The sequence below is a fragment of the Balaenoptera ricei genome, chromosome 3, assembly GCF_028023285.1.
Source record: "Balaenoptera ricei isolate mBalRic1 chromosome 3, mBalRic1.hap2, whole genome shotgun sequence".
Lineage (NCBI taxonomy): Eukaryota > Metazoa > Chordata > Mammalia > Artiodactyla > Balaenopteridae > Balaenoptera > Balaenoptera ricei.
The window spans coordinates 151,999,548-152,024,275 of NC_082641.1; positions in this window are offsets into that span (position 1 = coordinate 151,999,548).

Consider the following 24,728-nt stretch of genomic DNA (forward strand, 5'->3'; position numbering starts at 1 on the left):
ACATGACACCCTGGTTTGTATTTGGGTTATATGCATTTTTAAATTAAATGAGTTAATGCATCTAGTGGTGTAAATGATAAAATACTATGCATTTGCTATTGCCAAGACTCCAGTAAAAATAATAACTCCCAATTTAAACTGAGGCCAGCTATGCTATTTGAAAATATCTTCAAGATAAAATGTAAATTTAATCATGCTATTCTTATGCTTAAAGCTCTTCAATGGCTCTCCCTTGCACTTGAAGTAAAATCCCGTCTCCTTACTGTGGCTTCAGGCTAGGCCTCTGCCCACCCCTCCCAGGACATCTCAGGCCGTTTTACTTACTCTGCTCTCTGCTCTGGCCCTACTGGTCTTTCAGTTTCTGGAGGGCTGTAAACTCAGCAGCTTTGGGGGCCTTTGCATAGATTGTGCCTTCAGTCAGCAATGTCTTTCTTCTTATGCCCATGCATGGTATGGGAATATCATACCATATCATACTCTCCTCCACTTTGCATGATTTGTTTCTCTTCATCCTTCAAGTCTTCTCTTAAATCTCACCTCCTTAGAGGTGACCCCCCCCCCCACCCTCTGATCTAAAATAAGTTATCCCATTATTATTTCTTATAGTGTAGTAGATTGAAAGGTGACTCCCAAGTTCCAGGTTCCACAGGTCCCCTGGAACTTGTGAATGTGACCTTATTTTGAGAAAGGGTCTTTGCAAATGTAATTAAGTGAAGGATCTCAAAATGAGATCATCCTGGACTATCTGGGTGGGACCTGAATTCAGCAACAAATGTTCTTTAAGAGACACACAGAGGAGAAACTCATGGGGAGAAGAGGAGACAGCCAAATGAAGATGGAGGCAGAGATTGGAGTGATGCAGCCACAAGCCAAGGAGCATGTGGGACCACCACGAGATGAAGGCGGCAAGGATGATTCTCCCCTAGAGCCTTTGGAGGGAGCGTGGCCCTGCCCACTCCTTGATTTTGGACTTCTAGCCTCTAGAACTGTGGGAGAATACGTTTCTGTTGTTTTCAGCCACCCAGTGTGTGGTGCTTTGTTACAGCAGCCACAGGGAACTCATACACACAGCATTCTGTTCTTTTCCGTCATATTGCTTATGATGAGTTACTTTCATGTTGTGAACTTCGTGATCTATTTATTATCTACTTCCAACTCCTCAACATCACTCGTCACTGTCACATTCGGATCTTTTCCATTTCCTACTCTATCTTCAGTGCCTAGCACAGTATCTGACACACAGCAGATGCCGAATAGATATTTCTTGAATGAATGAAAATAAATAGCACGTCTCCTTCTTTAGAATCGCTAAAGAAAGGACTACCTTCTGGAGAGCCTTGGACTCCTTGAGGTTGGAAAGCATGTTTCTCAAGTGCTTGACATCACCTGAAGATGTCAGGTGACAAAGAGCTGCTCCTCTTTGTAAGGGTTATAACCATTCCCTCTGAAGTAGAGCCCATGCTTTTAATTCTCCTTGCTAATCCTTTCTTTATGGAAAGGGGAGACACTTAGCTTTCCAATGACTTTGTCCGAATGACCCCAGACACCGATGGGGTTGGGGGCAGCCTAACTTGGAGCCTAGAGGTAAATGCAGAAGGCCCAGGCACATCAGGTTTCAGGAGGATTCAGTGCCAAAGAAAACACATTCTTTAAAGAGAAGGGTAATTGCTAAAGGCTTTGTCTAATGTTAAGGCAGAGGGGATGGACCATTTGAACTGGTTTAGTATTCATGATAATATATGGTTCAGGACTCAATAAAAGGGTATAATTCTATTCAGGGATTCCACTGAGCTCATAAACCACGGGAGTGTGGCTTGTCAGCAGAATGTAGAGATTGGGTTACCACGGAGCTTGTCAACAGGGACCACTCAGGGCTGTTGATCACTCCCGAGAAAAGATTATCATGGGGCTTCTCTGGACTGCATGCCTAGAAAAATCGGTGCCCAGATAATTCCGTTAAATTGTGTATGCGTCTGTGGTCCCAAAGTATACCAAGGATCACAGTGGAACAAACGGTTTCATTGCGTGGTATTTGTTAATGAAATTTACGTACAAAAAACTTTGTCCCCAAAGATGCCATAAATAAACAAGTGAGTGTTTCCTGGAACTCTGGGTGAAACAACCTTTACCTTTACTCAAGAGTCATGACAGTAAATGTGAGAGTGCCATGGTGTGGGGCAATAGGGAATAGTGGGGACTATGGTCAATTAGAAAGTGAATATCTTGCTTACACCCAGGGTTTGGCAAACAAAACATGTCTGCAGGCCACTGTGAGATTTTGGTTTACATACTTGTCTTTCCACTAGACCAGGGGTTCACAAACTATAGGACCTTGGGTCAAATCTGGCCCACTACTTTTATAAATAAAGTTTTATTGGAGCACAGTCCATTTGTTTACACACTATAGTTGCTTTTGAGCTACAATGGAAAAGCTGAGTAGTTGTGCAAGAGAACAAATGACCTTCAGAGACTAAAATATTTATCATCTGGCCTTTTACAGAAAAAGTTTGCCAGCTCTTGCACTAGACTGTGAGCTTCTAGAGGGCAACTTGGCACATATTCTAAACTCAGTAAACTTGTTTACTTTGAGGAGGAGATTTTATATTAGCCATGGCAGGTGCTGTGGGTTGTTTACCCAACAGCAATTTCCCTCTTCTTCCTTGCTAATGGGGTAGCGGTGGGCTTTAGGAGTAGGGTATGGGCTTCTCCCCAGTCCCAGAGGGCGAATTTTGGTTAGTTCAAGCCAACTATGGTAATCCTACTCCTCCTACTAGTTCTGTGCTTTAGGCATAGGTTGTTTTTTTTTTTTTAATATTTATTTATTTATTTTTGGCTGTGTTGGGTCTTTGTTTCTGTGCGAGGGCTTTCTCTAGTTGCGGCAAGCGGGGGCCACTCTTCATTGCGGTGTGCGGGCCTCTCACTATCGCGGCCTCTCTTGTAGCGGAGCACAGGCTCCAGACGCGCAGGCTCAGTAGTTGTGGCTCACGGGCCCAGCTGCTCCGCGGCATGTGGGATCCTCCCAGACCAGGGCCCGAACCCGTGTGCCCTGCATTGGCAGGCAGAATCCCAACCACTGCGCCACCAGGGAAGCCCCCTAGGCATAGGTTTGTGATGGGATTATGGCCACTGAGAGGCAGGAAGTGTAGACTTCCCCAATGATGGAAGTCTACTGGTGGTTTCTGAGAAGGGAAATCTAAGGGATGGTTTCACATCCTTCAAAAGGGACCCAAGGAGTGCTGGGTACTTCTGCCTTCTGGACATTGTTGAGGGAGGATTTAGCACTTGCAGCAACTGTAGCATCTTGGGACAAGCCCAAGGGCAAAAGCCAAAGTTGAGGATTGCAGAGTGAAAAAACAGAGAGCCTGGGTTCTCAATGACATAATGAAAACCAAATTAATCAATCCAAGATCTATCTTATTTTTTTTTGGTGGTTAAATGTCCTTATTGCTTATTCCCTTTTAATTGGGTTAAGAAGCTTACACTTTAAAAAATTAAAAATATTATGTTGGTGGGTCTGGCTATTCTTCTGGAGTTTCTAATTTTTATGCCTGCTTACTAGGAAGGTCTCCTACAGATTTTATAAAAATGTTCCTCTGATATTATTTTATTTTTAATTTAGAACTTTATTAAGAATTAATTCTTTTATATGGTATGAGGTAAGGGTCTAACTTCGTTTTTCTTCCAGATGGAGAAATAAAAATTTTTTGAGTGCGTGAAGGTGAATGAAATCCAATGTACTCATAGAGTTTTCATAAAGACAATATGCTATTTTCAACACTGGAAACTAATATGACAAGACTGGTTTCTTAAAAATATCTTAGAAAATGGCTAACTTAGTTGATGATTTTTAAGTGTGATATTGATGTAACTAGAGTGTTCTCTAATTTCCAAGAAGGAACCTAAAGTAACATGCAGATCCTTGCCAGAAGTTATCAATTTTAAGACAGACCATATCATGTCAGGGAAACACGCATCCTGTTAAGTTTATCCAGTCTGGCCCATCCCAAGGAAAAATATTGGTTTGTTTCCTAGTGCTGATTTAGAATGTTGAAGAAAAAAGTCAGAGTAAAAATTTATCGGTATCTTGCATTGACATGAAGGAAAGAGTGATTCTGAACTGCAGAAGGTCCTCGAATCTGAAGGTTATTGGTACTGGGAAACAACCTTTCAGGTAAATCTGCTTAAAATAGGGGCTAATGTTTCTTATTGAGTCTAAAACAAACACATAAACAAGCAAACAAAAACCCTTCGACATATGCTTTGTTAATTAAAAGAGGCCTTCAATAAATTGAACTGATAACTTAGTAGGAGAAGATGTTTGCAATACACACACCAAAGATTAGTATCAAGAGTATAAAAGGAACACCTACAAATCAATAAGAAAAGAAAGTAGAAACATGGGCAAAGACAGATGTTTCTCAGAAGAGGGAGCACAAGAAGCCAATAAGTTTATTAATTCTTGTTCATATTATTAAGGTCAAGGTCGAGACCTCAATGAAATTCCTCTTCACACCCATTTAATTTGGAAAAATGTACCATACACTTAACCGAATTTAGTTTATAATTGCAACTGTGCACTAACTCTTAGAATGTACAAAGTATGAGTCAGATGTTTATATTTTTGGTGTAATTAAAAAAATCACATCATAAGATGCATTACTTGATATCCAGAGTCTTACTGTAAAAAGGATCAGTGTTGACAAAAATATTTGAGGAAGTCAAATTTTGATGTTTTAATCATTCTTTTTGAAACTCTTATTTTCGCATCATCCCTGCAGACTTTTCCTTTTCAATTATAAGCTGTTTGACTTTGGCCATATCCTCCTTTGCCAATAATCTTGCATTTGATTTGAGCAGCTCTCCACCACCACTCTCCTGCAATTCATGACTTCTTGCATCTTTGGAATGATTGTCAGTGTCACTTTGCAGTCTGTTTGCACTGAAACGACATTGCATTGTAGGGCCTTTGCAGCTTCCTTGGAGATTGACAAAGAATTTGACTTAGAATTGAGATTGGGGGGATGGGAAGATGTTTGCAGCTAGAGTGGCTCCTAGTTGCTTTTGTCTATCTAGCAATCATTTCCCCCTTTTGGACATAGGACTCTAATTTTCTTGGGGAGACTTACCCTTCCCAAATCTCAGTCCGTGTGATTTGACTGAGGCTGCTCCAACCTCCACCACCAGAGGTGGGCATGTGTCCCAGGCCTGGCCACTCAGAACACTTGCATTTCCATGACCACAGTGATTGGTTCAGAGGTGAGCATGTGACTGAAACCAGGCCAATGAAATTTCATTCTATGACTTTTGATGGAGCCCTTGGAAAAGGGCATGTCCCTTTCTCCTGGGATTGCTGAGCTGCTGAAATGTAAGCCTGGACATGCTGTGGTCATCTTTGCTGCCACTTAGGGAAGGCAGATCTGAGAACAGAGCCAAAAAAAAGACAGCCGTGTGCTGTCATGGAGGGAGATAGTTTCTTCTTGACATTTTTTGAGAACCTGGAGAGGTTTTTGTTTTCTAGTTTTCTTATAAATTGTGTGAGTTGGGTTTCTTTCACTTGCCCTCAAAAGAGGCTGGTGGACAAATATGATATCAGAATTGGGATTAGAACCTACATTATTTAGTCTTTGTTCACTGTATTCTCCACTTGGGTGCTTCTCCCATAGTCACTTATTCAGTTTACCTTGCTTCTGGATTTGTGATCTAGTGAGAGGTAATGTTATCACATGTGGAAGAAATTGCCTTCTATGCTGAGTGAACGTTGTTCACATGAGCCAAGCTGGTTATCTGGGAAAACACTCACCCTCAACAGGCTTGTATAATACCTCCAAAAAGAAACTTCACAGGGAAAGGTGATTGGGAGCTAGAGCTGGTATGGAAAAGTGTAGGCCTTTGGGGGGTAGAGGAACTTCTATGTGGATCCCACTACAGCTCATATGTGGCTCAGTAAGAAGCAAGGAAATACGATTGGGCTTTCTTTCTCTTCTTCCTGTTTTACCAAATTTTGTGCCACTGAACATGGCTAGAAATGGCATAAGAATGCTAGCACATCAGTTTTAGGTTTTGGGGGGAAAATGAGCAATTTGACAAAACTCTTACAAAATGCTTCTGTTCTTGCAAAGTGCTGAGGGGTAAAGTGGATTAAACTAGGGTGTATGTATCAGAGAAGTTAGGCTAGGTTTTGCTGTAGTAACAAACAATTCTTAAATCCCAGTGGCTTTTAACAACGAAAGTTTATTTCTTGTTCATGGTCCATGTTCATTGTTGGGTTGGCAAGGGCTCCTAGGCAGATAGAACAGCCACCATCTTCATTATGGTCAGTCACCATCCCAGATGGGAAATAGAAATTAAATGATACATGTCACTCTCACTCACAACTCATGGGCCAGAACTAGGCCCCACTTAACCATTAGGGGACCAGAAAGTACAATCCTACCATGTATTGGAGGGATAGCACTGGAAATATCTGGGGAAACAGCACTCCTGATGTCCATGGTGGCTAAGTTCCAGCCTTGTCTTTGATGGAGGTGGGGGAATAAAATGTAGAGGGGGTATAAAAAGGACACTGATCGCATGGAGGTGGGAAGAAAGGTAGAGGTGAGAGGATGCTGGGATGGAATGAACGGGCTTCAGGGTCCTATGAGTGTGTGATTCAGTCTTCTGAAACTTGAGTTACTGTTTGTTGCTTAAAAATACAGAGTTTTAGATCTCACCCCAGACTGGACAGAATTAGAATCTGCATTTTAACAAGATCCCCGGGCAATTTGTATGCATGTTAAAGTTTGAAAAGTTCTAATATGTATGACAAATAAGAATATTTTAGGTAGCCTGTGGACATATTTTTATCTTAATAATGATTAAACAATTAATTGTTTTAATAATATTTGATAATTTTTTGTTTTATTACATTCTTTCTGGTTTTCCTTTTATGGAATTAATATCAGATAAAACAACTTATTTCACCAAAAGTTAGTCAATTTGAGAAAAATATTAACTTAAGAGTAGCACAGGTAGGACACCAATATGGGACAAAGTGTTAAAAATGGTACCTGGATGCCTGAAGTCTGGGAAACCCTGCCCCACAGGAGATGCTCCTCCCAACCTCCCATTTCCCCACCCTGGCATCCCTCCTCCCAGATTTCCTGACCTCACCCATCTCCTTATTTGCTTGCAGAGTCCCCTGGGACCAGCCTCTTAGTAGTCACAGGTAGGAAGAGACATGACTAAGACACAGATGGAGTTTGGGCGTGGAAGGGGAAATAGTCATTCAAATTCACAATATCTGAGTGGGAGAGGGATTTATCTGGAAATATCAGGCCTAATAAATATTAGGACTCTGAATCATCCAGCTAATTTCCTCATTTTCCCAGTTGCTATATATGCATATGTGTGTACAGTCTCAAAATACTCTCTGTTAAAAGTTATCAAACTAAAATTGACAATCCCGAATGAGAGCAATGATGTTCAGCGTATTCTTTTGCTAGTTTCCATTTTAAGCTGATCCATTAGAAACAGTGTCTTTCTCAGTCCTTACTGGTGGGGGATGATGGCTTCATAAGGTGATGCCTTTTTTTGTCCCTCATGTGGTAATGCCCCCCCCCCCAAAAAGATGTCCATGTCCTGATTCCCCAAACCTGTGAATATGTTGCATTATATGGCAAGAGGGACTTTGCAAGTATGATTAAGGATCTTGAGATGGGAAGATTATCCTGGACTATCCAGATGGGTCCAATATAAACACAAGAGTCCTCTTAAGAGGGAGGCAAGAGGGTCAAAGGCAGAGAGGAGATGTGACAGTGGAAACAGATGTTGAGGTAATGTGCTTGGAAGATGGAGGAAGGGGCCACTAGTCAAGGAATGCAGGCAGCCTCTAGAAGCTGGAAAAGACAAGGAAACAGATTTTCCCCTAGTGCTTCAAGAAGAAATAGGCTCGATGACACCTGGATTTTAGCCCCATCAGACTCATTTTGGACCTCTGGCTTCCAGAGCTGCTAGATAATAAATTTGCATTGTTTTAAGCCACTAAGTTTGTGGTGCTTTGTTACAGCAGCAAGAGGAGGCCAATCCACCTCAACTCCCATTGCAGGGGCAGTGAAGTAGATATGGACTCCAACAGCCCGTGGGGACAGCCACAGGGACACCTTCGCAATTAAGACCCCCCAGATGGCTATTATCCCAGGAGTCTCATTGACCCCAAAATAACCTGTGCAGTCAAGTGCCCCGCACAAGCAAAACTCACTTAAGTATATATGTATGCCCATCTGAAAGATGGACAAGCTGGGCCAAAAAGATATCTCCTTTTCAAAGACCCTGTTAGCATAAAACAACCTCTTAAAGTCACTCTCATAGTGATGTCCAAACATGACAAGCTAGCCCTGGGTGGGGGGGAGTGGGGGGGTCCCACTTTCCTTCCCAAATCTAAGTAAAATTTTGTATATTTAGGGAGAAGAATGCATGGTGGCTTTCTACTAATTCCCCCAATTCTTCTGGTCCCACTTTGCACTTTATTTTTAAATTTTAACAGTGTTTTTTCCCATGGACCCAGAGGCTGAAGGTCATTTATTTCCTACTCTTTGACAATGGTATGAGATCCACATGAAATTAACTCACACATCCTACTTTTGTTTTTCGAAGTATAACAAACAAGATGTTGTGCTGGAGCTTTTTGCACACAGAAATCTGAGTTCGTTGTTCTAGTTGTGTGATGAATTTAAGTCAGAGTACTGCTCAGAGCCTTGTTTCCTCAGCTATAAAATAGGAGTGATAATTCCAAATTTTAGAGGTTGTTGTGAGGATTAAATTATTAAATGACATGATGTAGGGAAAGTACCTACCTCCATGTTGCTCAATAAATAGCAACTGCTATGACACTTTTTTTCTTAAATTAAATGTGGTGATCTCATATTAGAGTTTTGACTTGAGATATGGCATTTTATGAGATTTTCCCCCTGGCATCCTAGGCACAGTAGTTTCTTACTGTGCATCCCCTGCCCTCCACTGTCTTTGTGGGATGGGCACTGTTGGCTGAGTACTTAGCATCTACTTTTTCTTTCTCCATCCCAACAGAACTTGGTTTTCTGGTTTCCACTTCTCCCCTGAGGCCTCTGGGTCCCACTGAATCTGATTCCATCCCCGCCCCAAGGCCCTGATTGGCCTAAGGGTGATTGTCAATAATTGGTTCAGGAATTTGGATACAGTCCAATGATCACATGGCATTGCCCCAGCAACAGTTATTGGATCAGGGTGGGCATGTGGCCTAAGCTGGAATGAGGTACAAAGTCTTCTTTCTCTTCCTAGATATAAAAAGTAAGCAAGTGCATTTACTACAAGCTGCAGTATGCCACAATGACTGAAGCCAGCTTGAAGTGCAGAGTCAGTGTGTGGAGGAAGGCTGAACCCAGAGAGCCAGAGGAGTTCAGATAGAGCCCTGATCGTATCATACCTGAAGCCCACACCATCTCTTGACTCCCTGTTGCAGGAGATAGTGTGTCTTCTGATTGTTCAAATAAGTTTGTGCCAGGGTCAAGCTAGAGGTTCTTTGTGGAAGAATTCTCTCCTCTATGTAAGTGGGCATGTGCTGTATAAAAACACTGTTCCCTATGTTATTCCCAAGCCTACAGAGCACCCTTTAAAGAATCAGGGCAGATCTGACCACGGCAAGGCTAGGTGAGTTTAAGGAAAAAAATTTAGACTAAGGATCATGCTTTCACCTCATGGAGGTAAAAAGTCCATTGAAGATAGGATGATGAGTCCTGGGAGTGCTTCAGTGGGAAGTGAAATACGACACGAATTTACCCCTTTCTACCAGAAACTCCAATTCCCTGTGAGAAGTAGCATGGCTATGAGAGGCAGCATGGCATGGTGGGAAGAAGCATTCAGAATTGAGACTCTGATCTGGATCTGGATCCTGACTCCCCCTCTCCCTCGCCGTCTACCTTTGGGCAAGTCACTCAGTCTCCCTGATTTATTATTTATGTGAATGCCTCTGAAAGTCTCGTATGTGCTGAGCACCATGCTAGGTACTTTTTGTGGATTAGCTCACTTTATCTTTAAGCCCACAAAGTGGGTATGTTTTACTAATGGGGAAATGGGCTCAGAGAAATGAATAACTTACCAAAATCACAGAACAGAAAATGATGAGACTGGGATTTGAAACCAGATAATGGGACACTGGAGACATCTGGTCAACCCAAACCACCACATTGTACTGCCTCTAAGCTTCAAAGGAGCAGGAGTGGCTGGTTGCATGCAGGCAGGGAGCTGAGGATAGTGACGGGGAAGCTTTAATACCTATAGCTCCTCCATTCTTTTATTTTTAACTCACTTCTACAGCCATCCCCCACATTATGATTAGCTTAACATTTTACAACATGGAACATTTGCTAGGGGCCTCCTAAGTTAGGTATTAGGGATGCAGGAAGGGTTGGGAGCCAAGCTTCCTTAAAGTTACACTTCCCCAATTCCACTAACACCACTAAGTAAGACCTACACGCACTTGACAATGGAGAACTCTCCCGAGAGCCCCCTGGTGAGGCTGAGAGACCAAGCTTTTCCTTTAGAGGCTCTGAGTTCCTATGCATCTCATGTGCCTGGTCAGTTCCAACCACGATCCTGCCCTCTGGCTCCAAGTGGACCACAACCTGCCAGCCTCACACTGCAGACCAGCAAACTGAGTCCCACACCTGCCAGGAAAGCCCCAGGTCATCACCTCCAACTGAAAATGAGACCTGGAAATGCTGGACCCACCCTCACCAGCTCCCAGCCAATCATTTGTTCTGAGTCCCACATCTTCATCCAATAAATGGGATGGATGATAGAGAGTCTGCCCACCTCACACTGTTTAAGACCAAGGAGGTCATATATGTGAAAACACTTTGTAGATGGTAAAGTGTTCTACAGATGTGATGGTTGCATGATTAGTAGTAATGTGATCATTTTATATTCCTTCTCCACATTTTAATGCCTCATGAAAAATGCCAACAAAAAGGCCGCCAAATCTGTGTGAGATAGTAGATAACAATGGTAAAGGTACAGGCTCTGGGGCCCCCAAAGAGTTGGGCCTATGCACTTACCAGCTGTGTGATGTTGGGACATTCCTCACACTCTAAGGCTCAGCTTCTTTGTGTGTAAACAGCAGGAGGGTGATACCCATGTTATGGTTGCGAGAATCCATTTGGATTTAAAGTGCTTTTAGGAACATCTGTTTTGCCTGAGCCATCATTAATCACTCCCCCTTGTTCTAGAAGCAGCACCCTGATTTCTCTCTGGGGGATGTCCCTATTGCATGCAGCCTTAGTGGGGTTGCCAGTCAAAGAGCCCTGGCCTCCCCTCTCTGATGTGCATCAGAACCTTAGCCATGCTGTACATAGCCTCTCTGCAGGGAATCTGACACCTGCACAACGTGAAGACAGGACACAGCTGGAGCTGATGAGGATGTGGTTTGGTCTTGCTGTCGAGAGCCCTGGAGCTGATCTGGTTTCCACTGGGAGACCTAGTTCATCTGTTTTTCCTTCAGTTCTGTGAGCGCCCTTGGAGCCTTCTGTTATCACCCATCTTTGGCCAGAGTGGATTTCCTTGCTAACCTTCTGAACACCCTAACTGATCCAAAAGCTTAGAGCAAGAGCTTACCAGGTACATATTACACACGTAACAAACAATAGGTCTAGACTCAGCGACTTAATCATGCACTCATGGGATCCTGAGGCCTGTTCATTCTACCCCAGCATTCCCCCTGCCCCCACCTTTCTTTCCTCTTTTGTACAATTGATGCCCTTTTTATTCCTCCTTTACATGTTATTCCTCCTCCAACAAAGACAAAGCTCAAGGCCCAGAACTTTCCTATTATGGTCCTCATGAATGCTGCTCACCAAATATTTTTATGCCTTCTTGGATGTTGACTAACCTTATTTGAGGTGGTTGGCTGCTCTATCAGCCTGGATACTCTTGCCAACCCACAGTGGATGTGTACCATGAGCAAGAAATAAACCTTTGTTGTTAAAAGTTACTGGGATTTAGGGATTGTTTGTTACTGCAGCAAAACCTAGCCTAACCTGACTGATACATATACTCACTTTTCCTTTCAGCTCTTTGCATGTTGGAAGCACTTAGGAAGTGATTTCTCAAACTACTTATTTTCTTCTTCAGACCTACAACCACCATAAGGGCACTCTGATACCATTTTGAGCCATGTTCAGTGGCACAGAATTTGGTAAAACAAGAGTAGGAAAGCCCAATCCTGTTTCCTTGCTTCTTACTATGAGTCATGAGGATGTACACCCCACTTCAGGAAGCACTGCAGTGGGGTCATGTGGATGATGAGGTTCTCAGGTGTTGATGTATAGCTCATCATTCAAGTGGGGACTCATTCAGCCAACATGTGCCGAGCTGGAACTCTGTGTTGGATGCTGTGCTAGCTGTAGGCAGGTGGGGGAAAATGTGGGTGAGAAAGCCAACAATCTGAGCCCAGCACTCTTCTGGATGTGAGCCAAATGGCCTGGGAGTAGAGAGGTAAGAATGACTAACCCCAGTTTTGGAGATTCAAGTGACACTTGAGTCAAGTCCTTAAAGAGAGCAGGACTTACCTGGGCCAAAAATAGCTTGGGAGCAAAGCCAAGGGCATGAAGGGTGTTGGTGGGGAGAATTTTTGGCTCCCAGCTTCCTGGGGATATTAGACAGTGAACCCCCTGGAACCATGGTGTTCAGAAAGTTTGTGCAGAAAAGTTGGTAGGTTAGCTCTCCCAGCACTTTTTTGTTGAGAGACGGGGATTTGGGCAGCCAAGGAAGCAAGTTTGCAAGTGTTTCGAAAAGAGCAGGCACTTGATCTCAGATGATGCCGAAACGAATGGGAACCACTAAAGCCAGACATTCTCCACGGTGCTTGGAGGAAATTAGCAGCCCCAGGAGCCAAGAGGGTGTCAGGTGGGGACTTGGGGGTGAAGAGTATGTGAGATGAAGGGGCTTGGGCATTGCTGTGGTTTCAGTTTTTCAGGTGGAGTTGAGCATGGGTACGGCCACCACGAAGTTACTATTTTAGCAGAATGCTTCAGGAGACCGACAGATCATCAGAGAGAAGGTCTTGTGCCCAAAGGGGAGGAGCCTCTAATTTTGGCAGATCCGGGACACCCCCTAAAGTAAATATATATGCTCTTCTCATATTGTGCATGATGAACATGAAGGTTTTCAGTAAAATGATGATCTTAAGACCCTTTAATGATATAAATACCATGAAAATGAAATGTGCTCAACCTTGTCAGTAATCAGGGAAATGATGAGCAATGATTTGTACTGGTGTTGTTAGATTGAATTCCCAAGTTTGTGCGGGATCTACCGAGATATAAGCTACATCCTTTCCTGCTGGACTTAAACCTGGAGGGATACAGGCTGATGCTGTCGCAGCCATCTTGCCACCATGAGGGGTGAGCTTGTCTGAGAGTGGAGCTATGCCGGAGGAAGGAGAGATGAGATGGAGAGAGAGGGAGAGAAGAGAGAGAGATCAGGGCCTGACAGTACCATTGGAGTCCCAGGATCAAGCTGTACTTGAGGCTGGTATTCCCCTGGACTTTTCAGTTAAGTAAGCTAAGTTTGAGACCGATTTTCTATCTCTGGCAAGAGTTCTAGCCAACACAAGCATAGTAATGGGGGAGAAAAGGCTTGTGATATTTGTCAATTATTGAGTGTTTACTACATACTGTTATAAGCACTTTATGTGTATTGCTTCATTTAATCCTCCCAACAAGCCCATGAGGTAGGGCACTCTTATCCTCATTTTACGGACAAGAAAACTGAGGCTTATACAGCCCAAGATCACAGAGCCAAGTTTGGACCTAGGTAGTCTGGCCCCAGAGCTCATATTCTTAACTACTGTCTCATCAGAACTCTTGGTGCTTTCTCTGCGGTTGATCAAGGCTGGCTTGGCCTGAAGGTCTGTGTATGTGAGCATAGCCAGTGGGATCCTGGACATTCAGTCTGTAAGAAAAACCCACATGATGTTTTCAAATTCATTGTCTTTCTACATTTAGAAGATGATGATGATTTTCCATCCTGCAGTACAATGCTATGGGCTTAATTTGGTAATTAAATGTTTGTTGCTGGGAGTGAATAAATTGTTCTCCATCACCAGGAGATTTTGTCATGTCACTTTGAAGTTGGAGAAGCAAGGCGCCTGCTTGTTCACGGCGGCATTCACTTCCACATTGTAGCCTCATGTAATATATGCTGACGATCTTTCCCCATTTGTAGTCTCTGGGAAGATGTTATTTACTATCCCTGATGCTAGAGGAAAAAAATTAGGTCACTGCCTCACACATCTTCCTTAAACCATCCAAACATGTGCTTCTTTAGGCAGAGATACATTTTCTGAAGAAGAGAAAACCGGCGCTTTTTTTCTCTTCTAGTCCAACTTTTCTAAAACGTTTGCAGCTAGCGTTCTGAAATGACGTCAGATGTATTTCTTTTTCTTTTATGAAGTGCGTGAGCTGCAGCCTCTGTTCAGCGGTAGCATCATTATATTGTTATAAAGTCCCGAAGTCCTCTAACCCCTGAAGCACGGACTCTCTGCCCCTCCTCTCTCTCTTGCCATTGGAGGACATCCAAGATGCTCAAGTGGCCTGCCCCTCCCACTGCGGGCCATCTCCAAGATGCTCAGGGTTTGCACTGCACGGTGCACACAGCCGGGGCACACAGACCTGTGGTGCAAATGAGCTCTTTTGAAAGCTGCCATCTCCAATGTAGGTGTTTCGTGGACGACACCTTATAAAGAGAGTCACTGGTCCACCGCGTTTCTGCCAAATTATGTCAATGTGGAACTGAGCTTTTTTTTTGCTTGTTTTTGATTTGGGGGAAGTCATAATCTTTTTGAAATAATTTACTTTGTTGTTTTTAAAAAAATATGCAAAGCATTTGGAATGGGTTTTTTTTTTATTCTGATTGTACCCTAGAAGAATGTAGAATTTTCACCCCTTCTGAAATTAAAAAAAAATCCTGTTACATGAAGATCAATCGTTAAAGTCCTTTTAGAGTCCCATGAAACACTCATTCTCAAAATATTTTATGTGAGGGGATACTGAGAGAGCATGTATACAGAGGCTTTTGAGTCAGATTGGGGTCAAATCCAAGGGCTTTACTTAGTAGTTGTGGGACTGGGCAAAATACTCCACATTTCTGAGCCTCAGTTTCCCTCCTCCATAAAATGAGGAAAATAACATCTCTATGCAAGAGATGAAGACTACGATAAGCATCTGAGACATAGGAGGCACTCATCAAGTGATAACTGCTTTTTCATTTTTTATTATTTTTAGTGCCGTATAGTTGATTTACAATGTTGTGTTAGTTTCTGCTGTACAGCAAAGGGATTCAGTTACACATATGTATACATTCTTTTCCATTATGGTTTATCACAGGATGTTGAATATAGTTTTCTGCGCTATACAGTAGGACCTTGTTGTTTATCCATCTTATATATAATAGTTTGCATCTGCTAATCCCAAACTCCCAATCCTTCCCATTCCCACCGCCCAGATGACTGCTTTTATTATTGCCCTTCGTTGTGGTTTTTCCCTCTACATGAGATTCCCATAGGAACTTAAGTACCAACCATAAGCTTAAGGTGGGGAAGCAGGGGTAAAGGTAACGTGATGTCCAGGTATACATTGTGTCAAGCAAAATTTTATGAAAGTTAGGACTCAAATCCAAACCCCAACAAACAGATATTGGAAGCATTCATTTGCTTTCAGAAAGATTCATCTTTAAGCTGTAAACTTCCTGGATTCATTCATGACTTCCTGTTCAGGCTACTTTGGGGAGTGTATTCCAGACACAGTCAGGGGTCTGTTCTCCAGGATCTTGTCCTGGACCCAGAGGAGACTGTACTTCTTTTGAAAAGCAGATTTAAGGTAGAAGTCAGGGAGCTGCTAGTCAATAAGAGGAGACAGAAAAGCAGAAGAGATGTGGAGGAAAGAGGGGAAGGGAGTGGGCCTGGAGGAGGGGCAGCCTCGGAAAGCAGGGGACGTCCCTTTAGGAAACCCCTTAGGAGAAAAGCACACAGCGGGGTGGGAGAGGAGAAGGAGAGAGGAGAAGGGAGAGGAGTCTCAACTGCTGGATGAGAAAGGCCACGTGCAAATAGTTAAAATATCGCTCACTTCTATTATATCATGAAAAAAAATGGCAGTGACCAGAGCTGCCTGGATTAGGAAAAAAGGGTGTAATTCCATCTTGGGGCTTCTGGTGAATTGAGCTTGTGGTTCTGCGGTTTATGATGTCACCAGAACCCCTGGCTGGAATTACAGCCTTTTAATTTACAACTTGGTAAGTGGGGAGGCCGAGGGTCCATCATCCCTGCTTGAAATGTGGTGAGGACCCCAGGGTCGAGGTTGGCCTGGGAGTGAAGGTCTGGAGGCTGGCCCCTTGTACCCTTAGTGGGTAGACAGTCTTGGTCAAGCCACTTTTCCTGTTCTGTCCTCTGTCTTCTCCCCCTGTCTCCCCATCCCTCCCTCCTCATTTCCCCAAGTTGCACAGCTTGATTTTCCCATGATTTATTTTATAAAAAACCCATGTTAGCTAGATTCCTCTGGCCTTCATGCTCATTAAGCTCACAGTTCAAACCTTTCCGTCTCAAAACCCACCCAAGAAAGGCTCAAATGTGACATCTCTGACTTCTAAAGGAAGAGCCCTACATTGAATTGGGGAGCTCATTTCTGTCTTTTGTTCTACCCCCCAACCTCCCGCTTCATCATGCATGCCAAGGTCAGGAAGTGATGGAGCTGGTGGTACCACTGGTCCAGTGGTGAAGCCTCAAGAGTGACTGTTCACAGCCTCCTCCAACATGGCAGCATTTGGTGCCCCAGTGCCTTTGCTTATCCTAGCTCCTCAGCCTCCATTTATTCTTCAACCTTTAACATAGGTTTTCTGAATATTTATTATGTACCAGGAGGCCCTGGACTCAGGTCTTGGGATAAAATGGAAAGCAAGATAAATATGACTGCTGTCTTATGAAGGCTCCTCCTGCCCGCTTGACATTACCATTTTGGGATTGCAGAGATCTCAAAGTTAGAATGTCCCAGCCCTTATTTCCAAATTCACCCATCCTTAAGGGTTCCCCATTTCAGTTTCTGCCACTATCATTGCCAAGTTGCTCAAGCAGAGATCCAGCGATCCAGGAGTTTCGTGTCCGATTTCTCCTTTTCCCTCATCCCCAACAGCCAATCTATTGGCTAGTCTTGTCCATGGTACCTCCAGGATAAAACTCTTCTGGACCACTTTTCTCCATCTCACTGACATCATCTTACTCCCTCAGCTCTTCATGATTGCAACAGCACCCCTATGGCACCTCCCACTTCTTTATTCTCTCTAATCCAAGAGTTCTCAAAGTGGGGTCCCAAGACTAGCAGCAGGAGCAACACCTGGGAACTTGTTAGCAATGCATATTCTTGGGCCTCCCCCAGACCTATTGCATCAGAGTCTCTGGGAGTGGGGCCCAGAAGTCTTGAGTTTTACAAGCACCCCAGGTGATTTTGATGCAAGCTCACATTTCAGAACATCTTCAATCCATCCTCTGACCAGGCAGGGTACTTTTTTTTAAAATGCATTCTCTTATTTTTTAAAAATGTTGTTTTATTCAAGTATAGTTGATTTACAGTGTTGTATTAATTTCTGCTGTATAGCAAAGTGATTCAGTTATACATATGCATACATTCTTTTTCATATTCTTTTCCATTATGGTTTATCACAGGATATTGTATATAGTTCCCTGTGCTATACAGTAGGACCTTGTTGTTTATCCATTCTGAATGTAATAGTTTGCATCTGCTAACCCCAAACTCCCTGTCCATCTCTCCCGCACCCCCTTCCCCCTTGGCAACCACAAGTCTATGTCTGTGAGTCTGTTCCACAGATATGTTCATTTGTGTCATATTTTAGATTCCACCTATAAGTGATATCATATGGCATTTGTCTTTCTCTTTCTGACTTATTTCACTTAGCATGATAATCTCTAGGTCCATCCATGTTGCTGCAAATGGCATTATTTCATTCTTTTTCATGGCTGAGTAATATTCCGCCGTATATGTATATACTACATCTTCTTTATCCATTCATCTGTCTATGGACATTTAGGTTGTTTCCATGTCACTGTTCATTCAGGTGAATAGTGCTGCTATGAACATAAGGATGCATGTATCTTTTTGACTACAGTTTTCTCCAGATATATGCCCAGGAGTGGGATTGCTGGATCATAGTTTTTTGAGGAACCTCCATACTGTTTTCCATAGTGGCTGCACCAATTTACATTCCCACCAACAGTGTAGGAGGGTTCCCTTTTCTCCACACCGTCTCCAGCATTTGTTATTTGTAGAGGTTTTAATTTTTATAAATTTATTTATTTTATTTATTTATTTTTGGCTGCGTTGGGTCTTCGTTGCTGCACGCAGGCTTCTCCCTAGTTGTGGCTCGCGGGCTCTGGAGCACAGGCTTAGTAGTTGTGGTGCGTGGGTTTGGCTGCTCCGTGGCATGTGGGATCTTCCCAGACCAGGGCTCGAACCTGTGTCCCCTGCATTGACAGGTGGATTCTGCGCCACCAGGGAGGCCCTGTAGAGTTTTTAATAATAGCCATTCTGACTGGTGTGAGGTGGTACCTCATTGTAGTTTTGATTTGCATTTCTCTGTGCATTCTCTTATTTACTCCCATTTTACAGATGAGGGAACTGAGCTCTGATCTTAGAGGGTAAGTTGGATTATATAACTTCCAAGCCGAAAATCCATCAGGAACCTCCCACTGCACTTAGAATAGAACCTACACCATCTGTCTCTGGCCTCTCTCCCCAGCTTCCTTTTGAGCAATGCTGTTCCTTGGACTCACTTGTTTCCAAACATTCTTATCTTTCAGTTCCATGAACATACAATTCCCTTTCCAGCCTCAGGGCCTTTGCACATACCATTCTTTCTGCCTGGAACACTTACTCTCACTTTATATGAATAGCACCATCACCTCATCATTCTTGCTCAGCAAAAATGTCACCTCCTCAGAAAGACATCCCCTGACTGTCTTAAAATAGATTTCCCCAGTATTCGCCATTTCAGTTCCTTATTCATCTCTTCACAGCACAATTAGAGGTAACTTAATTCATTCTTTTTCTTTTGTCTCCTCCGCTAGGAAGATAGGAGCTCTGTCTTTTCATCACCAAATTCCTAGTACCTAGTACCTACCATGGAAATACAGCATGGAATGAATGAATCTATGAATGAACATAGTCTAGATTATTTTGCTTTGCCAACCAAGTCCTTACTTGTCCTTAAGATCTCAGCTCAAATATCACCTTCTCTGGGGGGCTTCTCTCGTTGCCCTAAGCAGAATTAAATCCGTGATCTCCCAACATTCTGGATGGCACCATCACGACACCCATTTCCTTGTGAGGCTGGGGAGGGGGGCAGTGGGATGGCAAGAGTGTGGCCTTTGAGGCATAGAGACCTGGGTCCACAAAACAGCCTGTGTCACATCCTGGCTGCTCACCACTTCCCCTGTCTGAGTTCCCTCATGTGCGCGATGGGGAGTTTCTCGTGAGGATGCAATAATGTGCCTGGCACAGGGCAGGTCCCTCAGAAGTGGTAGCTGTTAGGTTTTAGAGTGAGTTGTTCATATAACTCTCTCGCCCAAGAGCCTGGGAGCTCCTGGAGAGCTGGCCTGTGTCTTGTCATTTGTGCTGGTTGAGGGAGGAGGCATAGGGAGTCCCCTGCATGCCCCCCCCCCCCCCATGCATGTCCAGGGCATGGTTTTGGTGGCCAGCTGGCCAGAGGACAGCGAGAGGGCAGTGTCTGTCTGTGGGTGAGCCTGGGAGGGAACACAACTGGTTTGAAAAGCAAGCTAGACCTCTTCACCTATGTCCCCCTCCAATGAACATCACAAATGGATGAGCCAAAAACGCAAAGAAAATCATGGGATCATAGCTTGAGTTGAATATCCCGTTTGCCCAGAGATGCCATCGAGTTGTTTTGCAACGCCGCTTGGAAAGGCCCAGTGGGTGTCTTTGCCACCTGAAACTGCTTCCTTCCAGCGCTTGCCCTCAGCTGCATGGACGGCAGGGAATGAAGGAGACACCAGGTTCCAAGGAAGGTGCATCAGGCGTTTGCCTGACCCTCACTTGGTCATAAGCGAAGTCTGCTTTTCTCTCGTGAGACTCCTGGTGTATGTAGATGCCGATGCTGCCTGTCTGGTCCACCCTCTTTCACAGAGCCTCTTGAGCTGTTCCAGCCACTGCTGACCTCCGCCCAGGCCCGTGAGCAGGAGACTCACCTCTGAGTTCAGCCGTGTCTGCCATCTTGTCCTGTGCTCTGTCTCAGGGGCACTTTGAGGTCCTGGCTTCCTCTGGAGGCAGGGCTTTGCCATTGGTCAGCTTCCTGAGCGTTCTCTGGGCACAGCACACACTAGGGGGACCTCTACTTCCAGGCATCCCTTAGTGTATATCTGTACTGTCCACACCTGAGGCATTTGGATCTCACTTTCATGATTTTTGCCGTAGTACGTTTGCAACTGCAGTTGCCCCTCATATCTGTGGGGGATTGGTTCCAGGACCCCCATGGATACCAAAATCCAAGGATGCTCAAGTCCCTTTATAAAATGGTGCAGTACAGTCAGCCCTCTGTATCCGTGGGTTCTGCATCTGTGTGTTCACCCAGTCCCTCCCCGGCTGGTTAACCTGCAGATGGGGAACCCGTGGATGCTGAGGGTCGACTGTACTCACATTGTTACTTCATATTTTCCTTTGAACCTACTCACTATTTTTTTTTTTCTACTCACTATTTAATATCAATAGATTTATTTTAAATGGAAAATGTATACCACTATCTGCTTTATTCGCACTGCCCGTGTCAACTGCCATGAAACCATAAAAATAATACAAAAAAAGCAAAATCACTTTATGCATTTCAGCTAGATCTGCCAGAGACTTGAGCTCGAGGGCTTCTTTCTCTTTGTTGAAAGTGAGAACAGCAAGTTTTAGAGATGTGTTAAACTGCTACTTTTTCCTTGAAATAATCAGAAAGTTTGAAAGAGAATTGAGAACGAATTAATCCCTTGATTGAATTTTTTTTAAGGCTATGTCTGGTACCGCCTAAACCATTTTAGGTATAGTGACTATAGTTAGCAATACTGTTTTATATACAGTGCTTCAAAATTGCTAACAGACTGGATTTTAAATGTTCTCACCACAAAAGAGGAACGTTAATTATGTCATGTGATAGAGGTGTTAGCTAAAGCTATGGTGATAATCATACTGCAATATATAAATGTATGAAATCAACACATCGTATACCTTAACCTTATACAATCATATGTAAATTATACCCTAACAAAAAGTTAAGTTAAGGCACAAAGGGTTTTAGCGAGATTAACTCACCTACCTTTGGAATAATACTATGATGGTGTATTATAATTATCCCGCTTTTCAGACAAGGAAATCAAGGCATCTAGAGGCTAACTTGCCCATGTTCATACAGCTATTGGGTAGTGGAGGCAGAATTTGAACCCAGCTGCTTGGTTCTGGATGCCTTCATCTCAAATGCTACCCTCGCAGCCCCTTGGAGGTCCCACTCATCTTAATACTTTGGGGATGCTGGCCGTGTGGAGAGCTATGGATGGCGAGGCCAGGCCATCTCTTCCCTGGGCATGGTGGGTCTGGCTCAGGCAGAGCTGCGTGACCCATCGGCAGAGCTGCTTCCTCCTGGGGCCAGGAGTTGTGATCATCATTGTGTCTGTGGTGCTTCTGTGTCTTTAGCTCTGTTCTGTTCATTGAGCGCCTGCTGGGGCCTGGGGACATGGACACAGATACACCCCTTGCTCTCCAGGAACTCACAGTCATGGAGTGGGGGAGGAGGACCATAAATGGACACTGGAAGAGCCGCATGATGGAGTTCTATTACAGAGGGGAGCACAGAGGGGTGGGCCGGGCTGCAGGCACCTCACTCAGGTTGGGGGGTGGAGAGGTAGGTGGGGTTTGGAGTATGCTTCCTGAAATGAGGAAGGAAACAAAGAATGTGCAGAGCAGAGGGAAAGCGAGAGAGAAGGCACAGGGCTGACCAGCTGGGTATGGGCAGGGCAGCAGGCTTCTCGACTCCCTTGGAGAACGTAGGCAAGTCTGGGTTCCCTTCCTGCCCTTGCTTGGAAAGTCCTGGGCAGCGCTGCAGGGAAGAACTTGGGCCAACTCTCCTTTGTCGTTGCTTTTTCAAAGGGCGCAGATTTGAAATGTATGTCCCGCGACCAGTGAAGACCTCCGGCTCAACAGAGAAAAATGGAAGCTTTGGTCCCCAGCCGCTCCGGCGAAGAACCAAAGATCACTGCGGTCTGATTTTTACAGACTCCGTACCACTGTTGCAGCCTGTGATTCTGAGGTGCAAAATTGGCCAGCCCAGAGAGGTAATTTTCGGGGTGAGTTTGTTTATTCTAAACCCCACACTGGCAGTTGGGTCAGATTTTTATGTGATGATTTTGTGTTCTGCATATAAGGAAGTACTGCTCGTTGGCTACTATGAATGTGTCCAAAACATCTCTCTCCAGAATAAACTCGTGCCTTGCTGATGAAATGAAACATACTGGGGCCACACTCAGAACAGAACGTGCTTGGTGTGGCGATCCCTGGTGAGCCGCTAACAAGAACCCGAGAACTTGGAGCTCCTTACCGAAGGCAGGAGCCTTCAGAACAGGAGCCGAAAGGCTGTGCTGAGTGGCAGGCTGTGAACATTTGGGGGGTATGCAAAGGCTCCTTGGAATATTTAAAGGATGCCCGCAGTCTCGTGCAGCATTTGATAAGTGGCGGTGGTGGACCAGTTTTGGCACAGGAGGGGAGGAAAAATAGTCATAATTCAGACCTTCTACCCAGGGCAGTTTAGCTTGTATCTAAGTGGAAAATGGAAGTTGTTTGGAAATCTGCTCAGGACACACAGGCAGGTGGGAAACATGACCATCACTAGTGAACTGAAGGACACTGTCTGTGTGGCCTCAGTAACCTTTTTGTGCAAAACTCGGAGGTTTAGGCTGTCAGGGAAGCTTTCAGGTCGCTTTCAGATTTGAAGTCCAGTTAAAGGAAAGGTAAGTAGGAATTTGCTGAGGTTGTTTTGCTCAGTGTATTGGGCCAGGTTCTTCAGCTGCAAGCAACAGAAACTCTCTGGGAATTTATCGGCAGGACATCGGGCGCACTGAGGATGAAAAGAAAAGCAGAGTGCCTGAGTCCTGCAAAGGAGGGGACCCAGGACAATGCTGGGGACCTGGGTAGCAGGGCTTAAATGCTGTCTCTGGGGCTTTACCAACCATCAGAGTCTAACCTTTTTTGGCCTTGTATCGCTCTATTCTAGCTTCGAAACTTCTGGGTGAACTGGGTCTAATCGACCCTCTCATGGCTCCAGTACCCACTCCTTGGGCAGGGGAGCACAGGGCGCCTGAATTAACTGGCCCCCCAAGACTATGCAATGGGGAGTGGGTAGGGAGAAAAGAAGAACAACTCCCCCCAAAAAAGTGTGCTGTTACCCAAAAAGGGAGGCATAGATGCTGGATAGACTAGCATAACAGATTTCTCTTAACTCAGAGATAATGAATAAACAGGTGACAATTTGGACTGTCACACGGCCTGTTTTTTGAGGTCATAATGAGCATGAGTATGACATTTGGTCTTCCTAGCCTGATCCTGTGGAACATTTGCTTAAATATTCCAGTCGGCTGGTGTAGGGACAAGCATTTCTACCTGTGGTCCGTGACTTGGCCGTAGCGCAAGATCCTGGCTATTTCAGCCATTTGTCCTATCCGCTCTTGGTTAGACTGGAATGATGATATCGGGGTCTATCTTTTCAGTTTGGGAGTCATAACCATGATTTTTTATTTTTTGGTCAGGGTTCTTTGCACATGTTCCTTGGACCAGCAGGGCAAAGGAACAGGAGGAATATGAGGGGAATTGACAGTGACCTTTAAAAATGGCTTGGTTAACTCATGGCTTAGTTAATTTCCTCGCCCTCTTGGGTTAGGTAGGCAAGTTACATTGTTAAATTTCCACTAGGTACTATTCTTACCAGACACTGACAGTGGAGAAAACTCTGAGCAGCATTTTCCAAAGCATATTTTATGGGATCTAGACCTTGAGATCCTTAAAAAAAAAAAAAAAAAAATAGGGAGTCTCAAATAAGCCTGGAATATGATGCAAATTACACGGTTGGATATTCATGATGCAGATTAGCATATTAAAGGAGCTGATAAGTCCTGCAGTGAATAAGCCTGTTTAGTTTTGTCTAATTTGGCATTTCTAAACATTTTTGACCACAGAACATTTAAAAATAATACCTGTTACTAAATAACACCTCTGGCTTTGAGGAATGCTGACAATGCTCTTTCACCTCTGTTGCTCTGGAACACGTGGGGTCATTGGTCACGTCTTCATCTTCTTGGCACTTATAGATTTCTACATGGTGACTTCAGAGGCCGTGTTTCCTTATATTTGATAATTGTAAAGTAAACCTGAGGCCTCACAGCATACTTCCATGTTGCTCCGGATTTGCTGTGCCAAGGTTCATTTACCCTGCCACCAGTGTTTGTCAGGTGCCAATTACAGAGTGTTCTGTGAGGGCACATTTGGGAGCAGAGAACAAATAAGGGATGGACCCTTCCTTAAAGAGCCACTGCGCTCACAGAGCAAGAGTGAAGAGCAAACAAATCACTAAAAACGGTAGAATGAATAACAATAAACAGAGCAAACAAATCACTA